Below are 13,559 nucleotides of genomic sequence, written 5' to 3'. Positions count from 1 at the left end.
TCTGTTTTTCTCACCCAGTTTTGGTTTTGTTTTTTTCTTTTTCTTTAACCTTGTTTAAAAGTACAAACATTCAGTGTACTTATTTTCCCTTTGTTTTATGTTTTGAGATTTTCTGTTTCTTTGTTTGTTTGTTTTGTTGTTGTTTTTGATTCATTTTGTTCTGTTTTGGTTTTTCTTTAGTTTTGTTTAAAAGTACAGAAATTGCATGTATTTATTTTTTTGTTTGTTTTAATTTTGATATATTCTGTTTTGTTTTGTTTTGTTTTGTTTAAAAGTACAAAAATTCTGTGTATTGTTTTGTTGGTTTGTTTATTTTTTGTTTGTTTTGTTCTGTTCTGTTTTTCCCCCTCTGTTTTGTTTTTTCTTGATCTTTGTTTAAAAGTACAAAAATTCCATTTATTATTTGTTTGTTATATGTTGTAATATCTTCTGTTTTGGTTTGTTTAAAAGTTTAAAAATCCCATGCATTGTTTTGTTTGTTTATTTGTTTGTTTGTTTTGTTTTGTTCTGTTTCCCCCCCTCTGTTTTGGTTTTGCTTTTTCTTTAGTTTTGCTTAAAAGTACGAAAATTCTGTGTATTTTTTGTTTATTTTGCTTTCCATGTTTTGTCCAACAGTGTCTCAATTATTATGACTCAAAAGTGTTTTATGACATTTCATCAAAAAAAGGAAAACTAATCTAAAAAGGGGGAAGAATTGTGTTCCTTTTCTTCTTCCTTATACATTGTCTGCTTACGTACTTGTGCACCTTAACTGAGAACTAAGAGCACGTAAATCCTTTTTTCATAAGATTTGTGGCCATTTGTTGACACTGAGACACCATTAAGTTAATTATGTCAGCTTCCCAACATTTCAGAGGTGAGCAGTGATGCAAGGGGCTCGGCGTCATGCGGTCCGAGCTCATATACCTCCCACCACCTCCCTTTCTGTGACCCATTCAGAGCACCTCTCAGCCCTATATGTGGCCCTGTCTGTCTGATCACATGAGCCACTTCCCCCTCAGCTTTTCTAGATCAAAAGTAAGCCGTGGGAAAAGACATAAAGCATTCCAGAACATCTGACCCATTGAAAATGTTTGTTTGCTATACCTGCAGCTGTGTGAAGACAAAGCCTATAAGTAGCCGTCACTTCAAAGTTGCTTTGTATTCCACATTTAGACAATGTATTGAGCGCAAGCAACAATTGCAATGGGTTAAATTTGTCACTCTTGAAATAGCACTGATCCGAGGTGTGACTTGGTGGTGATATCTTGGTGAACTTCAACTAAATTACCCCAAATCCTGTTTGGTGTTTCAAATAAATCTCAATCCTTGAGGTTTCAAGGGTTAAATACAAGTACATTCATAAGTGGTTTGTTTACAAGCAGTAAGAAGAAAGGTCAGTGAGTGACTTATTGCTTCCTTTTCCTCTGAACTATCACAGACCTGTTATCTCCCCCCTACAGAGCGTGGAAGTACGTGTTTGAAAGTAATTAAAGGGTGTTCACATATCTATTGTTCTCCAGACTCATGCTCTTAAAAATAAAAACACATAGACATATCTCTTTTCATATAAACCGGGATTAAACACAAGATATTACTCATGAAACTCAGACGCCAAATCTTCTTGCTCCTCTCCAACAGGAAAAAAGTACTTTTTCACTGCTTGGCATGTACTGAAATTGATCAGCAGAAAACAAAGACGCTGACGGAAAGGGTTTGGAGAACTTGGTTCATTCAGAACATAGCAGGCATTTCACTGACTGGGTAAAAGGGCCTGAGTGGATTTACATGGCACTGCCCACAAATAGGGCACACATTTAAAGCATTAGCGGCACAAACCTTTTTTTTTTTTTAGATGTGGTGAATGAGTTATAATCAAACTCAATTAAGCCTAAGAAATATCTCATTATTAACACATTAAAAGCTCCTTTTAATTCTAGCCTGTACAATCATAACTTGAAATGTAACTATTTGATGAGATGGCTATTTCATATAAATTAATATAATGTCATTTAAAACATGATTAAAAAAAAAAAAAAAAAAGCATGAATGTCCACGTCTAAACTCACCCACACTGTAAAAAAAAAAAAAAAGTTTATTCAACTTTAAATTATAAAAAACGTTAAATTATACTAAGTGACAGCTTAGATATTTGAGTTGAATCAACTTAAAATTTTAAGGCAGCTGGGTTACTTACCCATCTGTTAAGTTTAGCAAACACAAATATCTTAGTTACTTAGTACAACTTAACATTTCAAGTTGAATAAACTTATTTTAGTTGACTGAACTTACAATTTTAAGGCAGCAGGGTAACAAATTATTTTAAGCTGACTCAACAAATTGTGTTTTTTATTTTTTACAGTGCATAAACCTGTCAGTGGGTCATATAACAGATAATACAAGTAAGAGAGTCGGCACCAATAGCCTCGTGGTTAGCGTATTGACATATAGTGCTATTGCACTGCAGGTGACCCGAGTTCGAATCCTGGTTTGTAAGCTTTTCCTGATCCCCACCCCCTTCTCTCTCTCCCACTTCGCTTCCTGTCAAACTACACTGTCCTATCTAAAATAAAGGCATAAAATGCCAAAAATAAATCTTTAAAAAAAAAAAGTCAGATTACAAAAATACACATGAATAATCTTAGAACATTGCCAAGCTACGAAACATGTTACCTGTTTCTGATGCAGAAAAGCTAGTTCATGCATTCATGACCTCTAGACTGAACTATTGTAATGCACTACTAGGTGGTTGTCCTGTATCTTCAGTAAACAAGCTACTGATAGTCCAAAATGCAGCTGCTAGAGTCCTTACCAAGTCAAGAAAATATGATCATATCACCCCAATTTTAAAGTCTCCGCACTGGTTACCTAGGTTCCGCATCAGTTACAAAATATTACTTCTTATCTATTAGGCACTTAACGGTTTAGCTCCTGCATACCTAACTAGTCTTCTACCACACTACAATCCATCACGCTTCCTAAGGTTGCAAAACTCTGGGCTTTTGATAGTTCCTAGAATAGCAAAGTCCACTAAACGAGCTTTTTCGCATTTGGTTCCCAAACTCTGGAATAGCCTTCCTGATAACGTTCAGGGTTCAGACACACTTTCTCTGTTTAAATCTAGAATAAAGACTCATCTTTTTAGCCAAGCATTCAAAAAAGGCATCTCATAAACTTTTACTGCAGTTATGTCTGATCAAATGCACATTATCAATCTTTTAGCTCTGGTTGAACGAATCTTTCTTTGCTTGGTTTGAAACAGCAGCTACGCTAATTATGTTCCTTTTTGTTCTCTGTTTCTGCCATGCGACTGGCATCCTGTGGTAACTAGGAATTCACAAGCTCCAGTCTGAATCCAGAACACTTAAGAAGAGATGATATCAACCCCTCAGAGGACTTCAGATGATGCCATCCCTGAAACAACATATAGCACTACCGAATTTTGCTACTAATTTATAGTGTTCTTTGTCTGTTTGATTAAGTCATTAATTGCCATATGCCATATGTACATTAACTTGACATAGTCACCATTAGTAAGCTGCTACTAAATATATTGTAAAAACTTTCATTTGCTGTAAAGTTGCTTTGCAATATGTATTGTGAAAAGCGCTATACAAATAAATTTGAATTGAACTAAGTTGAACTGAATTATCCACCTGTTCACCAAAATGTAAAATAATAATAAATTGCCATGAGAGTGTGTTGGGCTATCACTCCTCAGAGGACCTTCTTGACTACCCTAGTGAAAAATAAATATACTGAAATGTATTTAAAATACATTTTTCAATTTACATATTATGCACTTAAGAAAAATACTCTGCAGTTGTACTTTTGGTATACTAAACTGGTATATATTTAGTGGAACAACAAAGTGGAACAACTGATTTTGTTTTTAATGCACTTTAATTGTGCAGAAGTATTGCATCCAACTAAAGATATACTTAAGTATATTTGATTGTGCTAATATGAAACTATTGCAAGTATACTTTAGGCACACTTTAAATATGTTTAAAGACCGATATTATTTAAAGATCACACAATACTCATCAATAGTGACATTAAAACATATTTTAGGCTTAATATTAAGAAATGTGCATTGTGCACAAGCAGTACTCCAAATGTAGTTTAATTACAATTTTTATATTATTAAGTCCAGGTACAAAAGTCAAAAGGTACATCTTTGTACCTTACCTACCCCTAAACAGTACATATTATTACCTTAAAGGTACATTTTTGTACTTTAAAAGTACATATTTGTACCTTTTCACTTTTGTACCTTAGAGTACCGCCCCAGTGATAGAACTACACCTTTGTTTCTGAGTGTGTATGAACTAAAACATACTCTGTATCTCTGTATTAATAAAGTATTTAGTTACCACTTATACCAGTATATTTGAGTGTACTAGTGTATGAAAGATGGGCTTAAGTGTACTACAAGTGGTAACAAAATAATTTTTAGCATATTAAGTACAAAATTAGTGTGTGCAAATAGAGCACTTCAAGTACGTATGTAAGTGCACTTTTCACCTGGGTTAAGATAACCGTAACATAAAAATTGCAGGTTGAAAATTGTTACAAAATGATTTTCCTACATTCCCACATTTGTTCATTAAAAAATTCACAGAAATGTTAAAGCCTTGACATAACATTATTTGGATTTGTACACTAATGATTGCTGCATTTGTCAATCTCAGCCATAAACCTGAATTAATTTTGGGGAAAAATGATCAAACAAAAATTGTTCTTTGATTTATGCAAAATTGTTGCATATGTATTTTTTCTACTTAATTTTCTTCATGCCTCATTTGTCACAAATTTATTTTATTCAAAATCACACAAATCAGGGTTTTAAACTATGTAGACATCCGCAGTTTACAAATCTCAAAGGTTTTATTAGAAACAAAAGAAAAGGTTTATAGAAATCTTAGTTTGACCATTCAATCGACATTTTCTGAAGTCCAATAAGAATTAAAAATTAAAAATTAATTTTTCATTTTAAAGGGAACGCTGGGTGTTAAGACTTGTATGGTTTAATATAACATAAAATGATGTCTCTTACTGAAATATGTAGTAGAAAACCCATGAAAGATTTACATTATTTAAAAAATCCACAATGGTTTACACATATTTTGGACTATGGGGGTTGCCATTATTTCGATGACGTCAAATGGTGTTCCTGTTGCTATTTTTTCCGCAACACAACTCGAAAACAATAAACTGATACAATGCCACATTGTAATTTGGTTGTAATTTTCAGTCAAATGGCAACATGATAAGCGATGAAAGTCTTTACTGTTTTCCTAGCGATTAGAAGAGGAGAAAAGAATGGGAAGATGCCTGTGGATAAATAAAACTTCCTAAAGACCCACGTCTTTGTTCTCTGCACTTTAGTCCCGATGCCTTTAGTCCCGATGCCCGATGCCTTTTATTTTCCAAGTAGCTCACCAAGTGCAACCATTTCACTGTCATAATGGTGCCCTCCATAGTTCAAAATATGTATAAAACAATGTGGATTTTTTAAAATAACGTAAATCTTTCATGGGTTTTCTACTACATATTTCAGTAAGAGACATCATTTACGTTATATTATAAGCCATACAAGTCTCAATAACCGGGGTTCCCTTTAAAGAATTTCGATTTATGTGTGGTCCATATTCACAGCCTTAAAGTGGATGGGTTATGGGAGTGAGATTTAACTCCTACAAGCACATTCTCTTATCTGAGCTGATGTTCCTAATAACTATATCTGACCGGAATTCTAAACAGAATTCCAAAGATCTTCCTTTCGTGCTTTATCTTGGTCCCAAATGGGAAGAGTCACAGTGTTCCAGAAAACTGTTGCTGAACTGCAGTTTAAAACACAAAAACAGTCCACAAGTTTCCATGTGGCATTAAAGACAATCATAAGTCTAATAGTGAAAGTTGGCATGCTGGACAAAAAATTGTGATGGGGAAGCCTCATTTTTAAGGCAACACATAGATTGTGGTTTCAGCATTGAATAATCAAGAGTTTAAGGTCACAACTGTGGTCTGTTACCATTGCGGCCTTGAGAAACCCCTCTGCAGTCATGTAGGATGAACATCTGTGACTGTTTTGACTGGCCCCTTTTTTGATGTTGTACTATAAAGGCTCCATACTGAGCAGGGCTCTGCCTGGGATTACAGATCACATGTCCTCAGTGAATCTAGAGGAGGAGGAAGGAACTCAGCTGAAACACTCCTCATGGCGCATCCCACTTTATCAAGGTTAAAGGGATAGTTTGGACAGGTTGGAGTGTTCCTAAACACAGCTGACCTCATGCTTTATCAGCCTTGAGCAACGAAAGCAAATGCAAGAAACTGTTTCAAATGTAACATAGAAGATAAAAAATCACATAAAATATGAACGAAATGATCTAGGTTTGATTATTTTTATTATTATTAAAAACAGTAATGCATAAAAGGGATAGTGACCAACTTTGTTTATATTTTTTCTATTTAATTCAGATTTTTCTATTTATTTTAGTTTTTTTAGTTACTTAGGGCCAGTTTTACTAAACAGGGCAAATTAGCGCGAGAGTGCAATTCCAAAACAGTGCTGATGGGAGGGAAAATTTCTGCAGGTGATTTACTGACAATGCGCAAATTAAAGAACACAGATGCAGCATCTCATTTACATACAGACCAACGCATTATACCAAGCATGGCGCAAATTAGCGTAGTCGAAAAGAAAGAATAAAGAAATAAAGAAGCCACAGTATGTTGAAAAGAACCAGAGGCCAAAAAATGAAGGTTTGCTAGAAGTTTTGATAGACCTGGTATTGCGTGACTCCTAGTTGAGGGTTCCAAGTCGTCTTTTATTTCCTGATGCAAATTAAAAAATAACGTGGCTTGGCACACGATATGTTCAGATAATGTGTTCTTCTGGTATTCCAAATAAATTAATACATGTGGAAAAAATCCTCACCCTTCTATCACACGCTCTCTGTTCTCTGCGGTGCCTCCTCCTAGCAACAACAATTGCAGCCATTTCAAGTGCAAAATAGTTTAAGACATGCTTTTTTTGGGCCATTAAATAATGGTGCAACTGGCAGTAATTTGACCAGCGCAAACGTCAGTAAAACGTGTTGTGTGATTCATTTGAATACTTTCCTCCCATAAATTTTCCGTCTGAAAGAGAAACTCCTACAAATGCATATTCAATAATGCCAGCCGCAAAAATAACTGTGTCCATGCCTTTTCAGTGCTAATTCATCACTGCGCGTCAGAACCAGGCAGTAAAATTTCAATGCCAAAAGACGGTTTGTGCTGGCACAAGCTGTTAGTAAAACTGGTCCTTAGTCTGCTAGTCAGTTAGGTTTGACCAAAAATATGTATCACCTATCTGTAATCAAGTATTTTTTTTAGGATTCTGATGGTTTAATATTATATCACGATTTTTCACTGTGCCATTATATGAATCAGAATGAAACATGAAACTGTTGAAGAACCACTGCATTTTAATCACAATCCCAATTCCCAACAAACATGCTACATAACATAAACAGTTTTTGATGTAAATTGGATTGTATAATTTAAAAATTTAAAGCAGAAACAGGATGATCTGACACTTATTTTTGTGAAATTATGCTACATAAAACATCTGCACAAAACAAAAACAGCAGACGGGCTGAATGAGACACAAATTCACTCTCTGACAGCAGGTGGCGCTTATGGAACAGCAGCAATATAATGTTTCCTTGGTTACTGTTGTAAACAAAGCAGCATTGCACTTTTAAATACCACATTAATATGCATTATATGGAGGTAAGATGAAAAGAAAATTCTATCTAAACTTCTGAAAACAGTCAGTTCCTCTCAGAGATACATTCATATAAACCCCTCACCCCCAATTCAGTATTTAGGATTTTCTTCCAATATTTGGAAGCGTGGTGAACAGTGATCTTGCTCTGCCTGCTACAGTATCTTCTCATTTTTGCATTCGTCTTCAGCATCTCTGGCTTCTGTTAACTGCCGTTTACAGTTGGTTAATTTAAAGAATTAGTTGTGTGTTATTAATAGTTCTAAAAGTTATCCATTAGTCAGAAGTGTATGCAGTTAACAGGGATCTCCTCTCAATTTACGACACTGTCTATGGTAAACCAGTTGACCAATTGAAGTTTAGTTTCATTTTTCACTGCAAAACTGTAGAATTTTAATTTTCCCATGAAACACATAAGGAGATTTTCCATAGTAAATATTCATTTTGTATTATTACACAAGCACAGTTCATGTATTGTTCAAAATACTGTATCTAATGTTGTGTTTTCCCTTTAAGCAATAAATCTTCAATTTTTTCATCAAATATGGATAATTTCATAAATTATGTCTCGCTATTAACATGCACTCTGTCTATTTATGAAATATTTATTTAGATAGTTTTGTTTAGCATGCTTAATCACAATCTATTGCAAAATGTATTCATATACTTTATGAAACACAAAGGGAGAGTGAATAACAACTGATTTTTATTTTATTTGATATCTATTTTACAGTTCACACATTTTGCAAAAAATCTAATTTTTGTATTCCATATTTTCCATATTTTGTGCTACCTGATCTCATGACCAAAAACGTACATGTGGGAACTTTTTCGCTAGATGCAAAATATGTACCAATAAGTATCACTGCAGTTTGCAACAGAAGTGTCCACTAGAGGCACTTGTAATCGTTTTGTACACAGTTATGATTACAGCTCCATGTTTTGCTTTCCGGGCGTAACAAGCTTGTTCGGTAGCTCAGTCGGCACGGATTTAGACGGAGGATGCAGAATCCTTGGGTATGAATCCTGTGAAAAACATGACAAACAATGAAAGAGCTGAAAGATCAAAGATCAAAAAACAAGCTAAAATGGCATGCTTGTGATTGCGTTTTTACATATTCACTTTTGTTCATACTATCGTGTAGGTTTAGGTGTAGTGCAGATGGTATTATTTTAAAACGTCATGGAGCATTAGAGTTATAGCACCACTCAATGGACATTTCAAGTCAGAACTGTGGTGCCACATACAAAACTGATGTCACATAAAACGTACCATATATACATTTCACATAGAATATGTCACGAAACGTGCATGGCGGTACGTATTATAAATCAGCTTGAGTTTGTTTGTGTGTATTGTCTCTTTAAGGAATAAATCTTTGACTTTTTTTCATTTTCATAAATTGTGTCTCACCATTACCATGCACTCTGTCTCCATTTCGTTGTGTCCTTAATTTATTTTTGGACTATAAGAGAAACATTTCTTGCATTTGCAGCCATTTCTCAAGACTGACAAAGCATGAGGTCAGCTGTGCACTCCAATCTCACAACCCAGTTTCTTTCAAGCATGTACTAATAAATGAATTCTTTGGCCACAGACGTCCCTCCTTCAGTGACCAATGTAGCTCTTTATGTTCCGAGCTGAATTTGGAGGCCAGTAGGCTAGTTGCATAGCAACAGGCTTCCCAGAAGCCCCTGCTGATATCAGCCCTGACTCAACTGACACATAGCAACCCTGATTCCCACCAGGCAACCGAAGTGAACCCAAAACCCTTTCAGCTGCTATGTCGACAGATTGATTTGCAAATCAAAGCATTTTGCAACAACACATCAGCTACTGTTGTGCGGGCATAAATTGACCAATTAAAACACAGAGGTCATGGTAGGCCTCAGGAAGAGAAACATTGATAAACGAGGAAACATTACAAACATGCCAGACATGCGATGGCTATTATTAGGATGAACATGCAGGTCTCTTTAGGTTGTATAACCTTCACTATGTGTAAAGGAGGCTCTATTGATATGTGAATAACAGAGGAAACTGTTTTATTGCAGTTTGAGTGACTGTAACCTTGGCCCTGATCTCAGACACAGGCCGATACGCTTGTACAACAGCATTGTCCGTCCCAGTGTAAGGAAAGTGAGCGGAAGGGTGCGATCCCTGTCCTGCTGTGCAGCTTTCCAGATGTTACTCAAAGGATATGATTTCATTCCTGTAGAGTTATCTGCACAAGCAAAACAGTCTGCGGGTCAACACACTAAGACAGGACCCCTGTGAATCCGACACACAATACTGAGACATCCCGCAAGCAGTGCACACCCATAATGCAATACACAGACTCGCACAAAATCTGCTCCTCTGGCCAGCTGATAATGACCGACTTGCTCCACATTATTACATGGCTACCTACCAAATAAACTGCGTTGACATAATGATTTTAGTTCAAATTTTGTTATTTTAGGCCTTATCTTTTTGTTATCTTTATGCTTTTGCTAATAAAAATAAAATATGCTAATAAAAAAATAGATCGTTATAATCAAAGTCGTAACCATCCCTGTGTCCAAGTATACCTACTTCCATACTATATTATATGTGAGAAACAATATGTGAGCCGAGTAGAATATCCAAAATCATAGTATTCATAAAACAGCAGATAAAAATTAACCTACTATTTCCATTGAGATTCTGAAGTGCACTTCTGATGGACACTTTACTATCCCATGAGCCCATGGGATAGGATTTGCAAATGGCACTTGAGCAACACATCTGACGCCGTAGGTCACATGACAGTTACAATATGGTGGATGTAGTACATCTGAATTTCATTCATACTACACACATTCATACTAAAAAAAAAAAAAAAAAAAAAATTTTTGTATTCCATATATTCCATAGTTTGTGCTACTTGATCTCATGACAAAAACGTGCATGTGGGAACTTTTTCGCGAGATGCGAAATATGTACCAATAAGTATCACTGCAGTTTCCAACAGAAAGGTCCACTAGAGGCAGTAAAACAGCAAGCACTTGTAATCGTTGTAATCGTCGCGCAACACATCTCACACCGTAGGACACATGACAGTTACAATGTGGTGGATGTAGTACATCTGAATTTCATTCATACTACACACATTCATACTATATAGAACATACTTTTCTAAAGGGAACCCCAGGTATTAAGACTTTAAAGGGGCTTAAAGGGGTCATCGGGTGCTAAGTTCACTTTTTCATGTTGTTTGAACATTAATGTATGTTGGCAGTGTATGTACAAATCTACCCTATAATGATAAAAATCCATGCAGTGGTTTTTAATTAATCTGTAAAAATAATATCCCCTTTTTCAAATGGAGCCATTCTCAGATGCCTCTTGTTGTGGTGTCACACCCACAGAGGCCGCTCCCACCATAGTTGATTGACATGAGCGTCTTACCTCAGATCAGTTGTAATAGTCCAACCTCTTTGTTTCGATGCTGGAGCAGGGATGTGAGTTAGACAAGAATATCTCTGATTGAGCGATTGAGGTGTTGTGTTGCTGGATGTAATAATGAACATAGTGGTCGTCATTTACTCCTGACATCTGAGCCGCTGAAGATGCAGTGGATTATGTTTGTTTGTGAATGGAATGCACCTCCCGATCTACATATATCCGTCTAAGTTTGCACAAATCATTCGTGATCCAGCTTCACTTACAGCAGAAGTGAGTATAAGGGTTTTCTTTTATGAATCTTTGCGATCGTCTTTCCTTGCTAGTTAGCAAGTTTAGCGGCTAAACGCGGCTAAAGAAAACAGGCTCATCAATCCACAGAGAGAAGAGAGGGGCGGGGTGAGCAGAGCTCATTTGCATTTAAAGCAGCCTCGACCAGAATGAGATGATTTTTGCAGAGCTAATTTTGGCAAGGTAAAAAGGGTGTTGTTTCACACAACCATTGAGAATTTTTAACCAAAGTACTTTTCATTAAGACCCTAAAGAATCATATCAACTTGTTAAAAATGGGCATCCGATGACCCCTTTAAGCCATACATTTTTCTCCACAAGGAGTCTAAACACCCCCGGATATCGAGTGAAACTCCATCAGTGGCTGCGACATCATGGCAAGCGTCGGCATGTTTATATCCTGCCAGGATGGCATCTAGCGTTTCTCGTCTCTGCTGTTTGTAAGCTCTTTCAGTAGCTGTGGTCTACTAAAAGCCTCAAAAGCATCAGGTCTATTCATCCACAGGCATCTTCCTATTCTTTTCTCCTCGTCTTATCTCTAGGAAATAAGTAAAGACTTACATCGCTTCTCTTGTTGCCCTTAAAACACTGGATCTTTTAAATAATGTAAATCTTTCATGGGTTTTCTACTGCATGTTTCATTAAGAGACATCAATTACATTATATTAAGCTATACAAGTCTTAATTCCTGGGGTTCCCTTTAACAGTCACAAAACAAGTTTCAAAACAAATGTAGTATCTGCTATACAGTATTCAATTTGGAATGCAGTGTATGTCTTGAACATTGTAGTACAGTAGTATACACAATAATAACAGTGTGCACTTTAAAACCTGTTTTCAAAAGTTTGCGTTTTGAAACTTTTGAAAACTACTACTACTGCACTACTATACTGTTAGCAGTGTATACTACAAAAATGCAAATTAGTGAAAATGGTGACGTCACATGTATATATGTTAGGGATGTGCGGTATACCAGTACTGGAAAAATACCGGTATATATTTTATTTCAAACGGTTCAATACTATCATTTTGAGCAATTCTATACGCTGCTGTTCCGAAGTTCACCTGTATGCGGCAGGAGGCAACACATCAAATTTTGCCAAGCATTTGTCATTTTTCACTTGCTCATTTTGATCTTTAACGCAAATTTAGAGATTGACATTGGTGAGTGCATCATTCATAAATTCAGTTTTAATTAACTTTTATTCACAACTGATCAACGCAAATACATAAGATGTGATACAGAGTAAACATGAAAGCTCAAATGTGCATGACACACTAGAACCAGTTTAGCTTTGGTCACATGATATTTGCACTTGCATTTCAAACAATCAAACATTAATTGAATTTGAACAAAGCAAGAGTTTTGCTATATTAATTTTAGTATCAATAATATGAAGGGCATATTTCTGCCGCGCCGCCGACCGCTAATATAAAGCAGCCCAGAAAGCGCAAGAGAGATTTATATTTAATGCTTTTTCTTTGGTTATCTGAAAACAATCAGAGAGAAAGAGAGAATAATATGGTTTTGATTACTTGGACTGTTAGAATAACACTTGACAGTAAAGCAAACTTTGTTAAAATTCATTAGGTAGGCCTAGGCTGACCTAACAGTATTAAAGCACTTATTAATCTAGGTCAATAATTAGTTATAAATGATAAATAAACTAATAAATGTTTTATATATGTTAACATTACTTACTAAACATTCACTTCACTTATCTTTTGACGCTGGTTATTTGTTACCTATGGTATTGATTTAGTATCGATACTGAGTTATCACATTTTGGTATCATACCAAAGCCAAAATTATGGTATCGAGCCATCCCTAATATGTGTACAGTACTACATGTTCAGTCTATAGGAGTGTGGTGGTTTTTACAAAGTGACATCACCAACTATAGAGGGAAAACTTTTACTCTACATTTTTCATTGTTGTCATGAAAAAAACTCTTGGTTCCTGTTCTGCAAAGTTTTGTCGCAATTCGAGATGACAACACGTGATGTTAATAACACCTAAATGGATCTGGGACAGTTACGTGTTACAACGGTCATGTAGTACAAGTCATAGCTCTCAGCGAATTT

Source organism: Labeo rohita, chromosome 19 (genome assembly GCF_022985175.1).
Source record: "Labeo rohita strain BAU-BD-2019 chromosome 19, IGBB_LRoh.1.0, whole genome shotgun sequence".
Taxonomy (NCBI): Eukaryota; Metazoa; Chordata; class Actinopteri; order Cypriniformes; family Cyprinidae; genus Labeo; species Labeo rohita.
Note: the sequence above shows the minus strand (reverse complement) of the source record.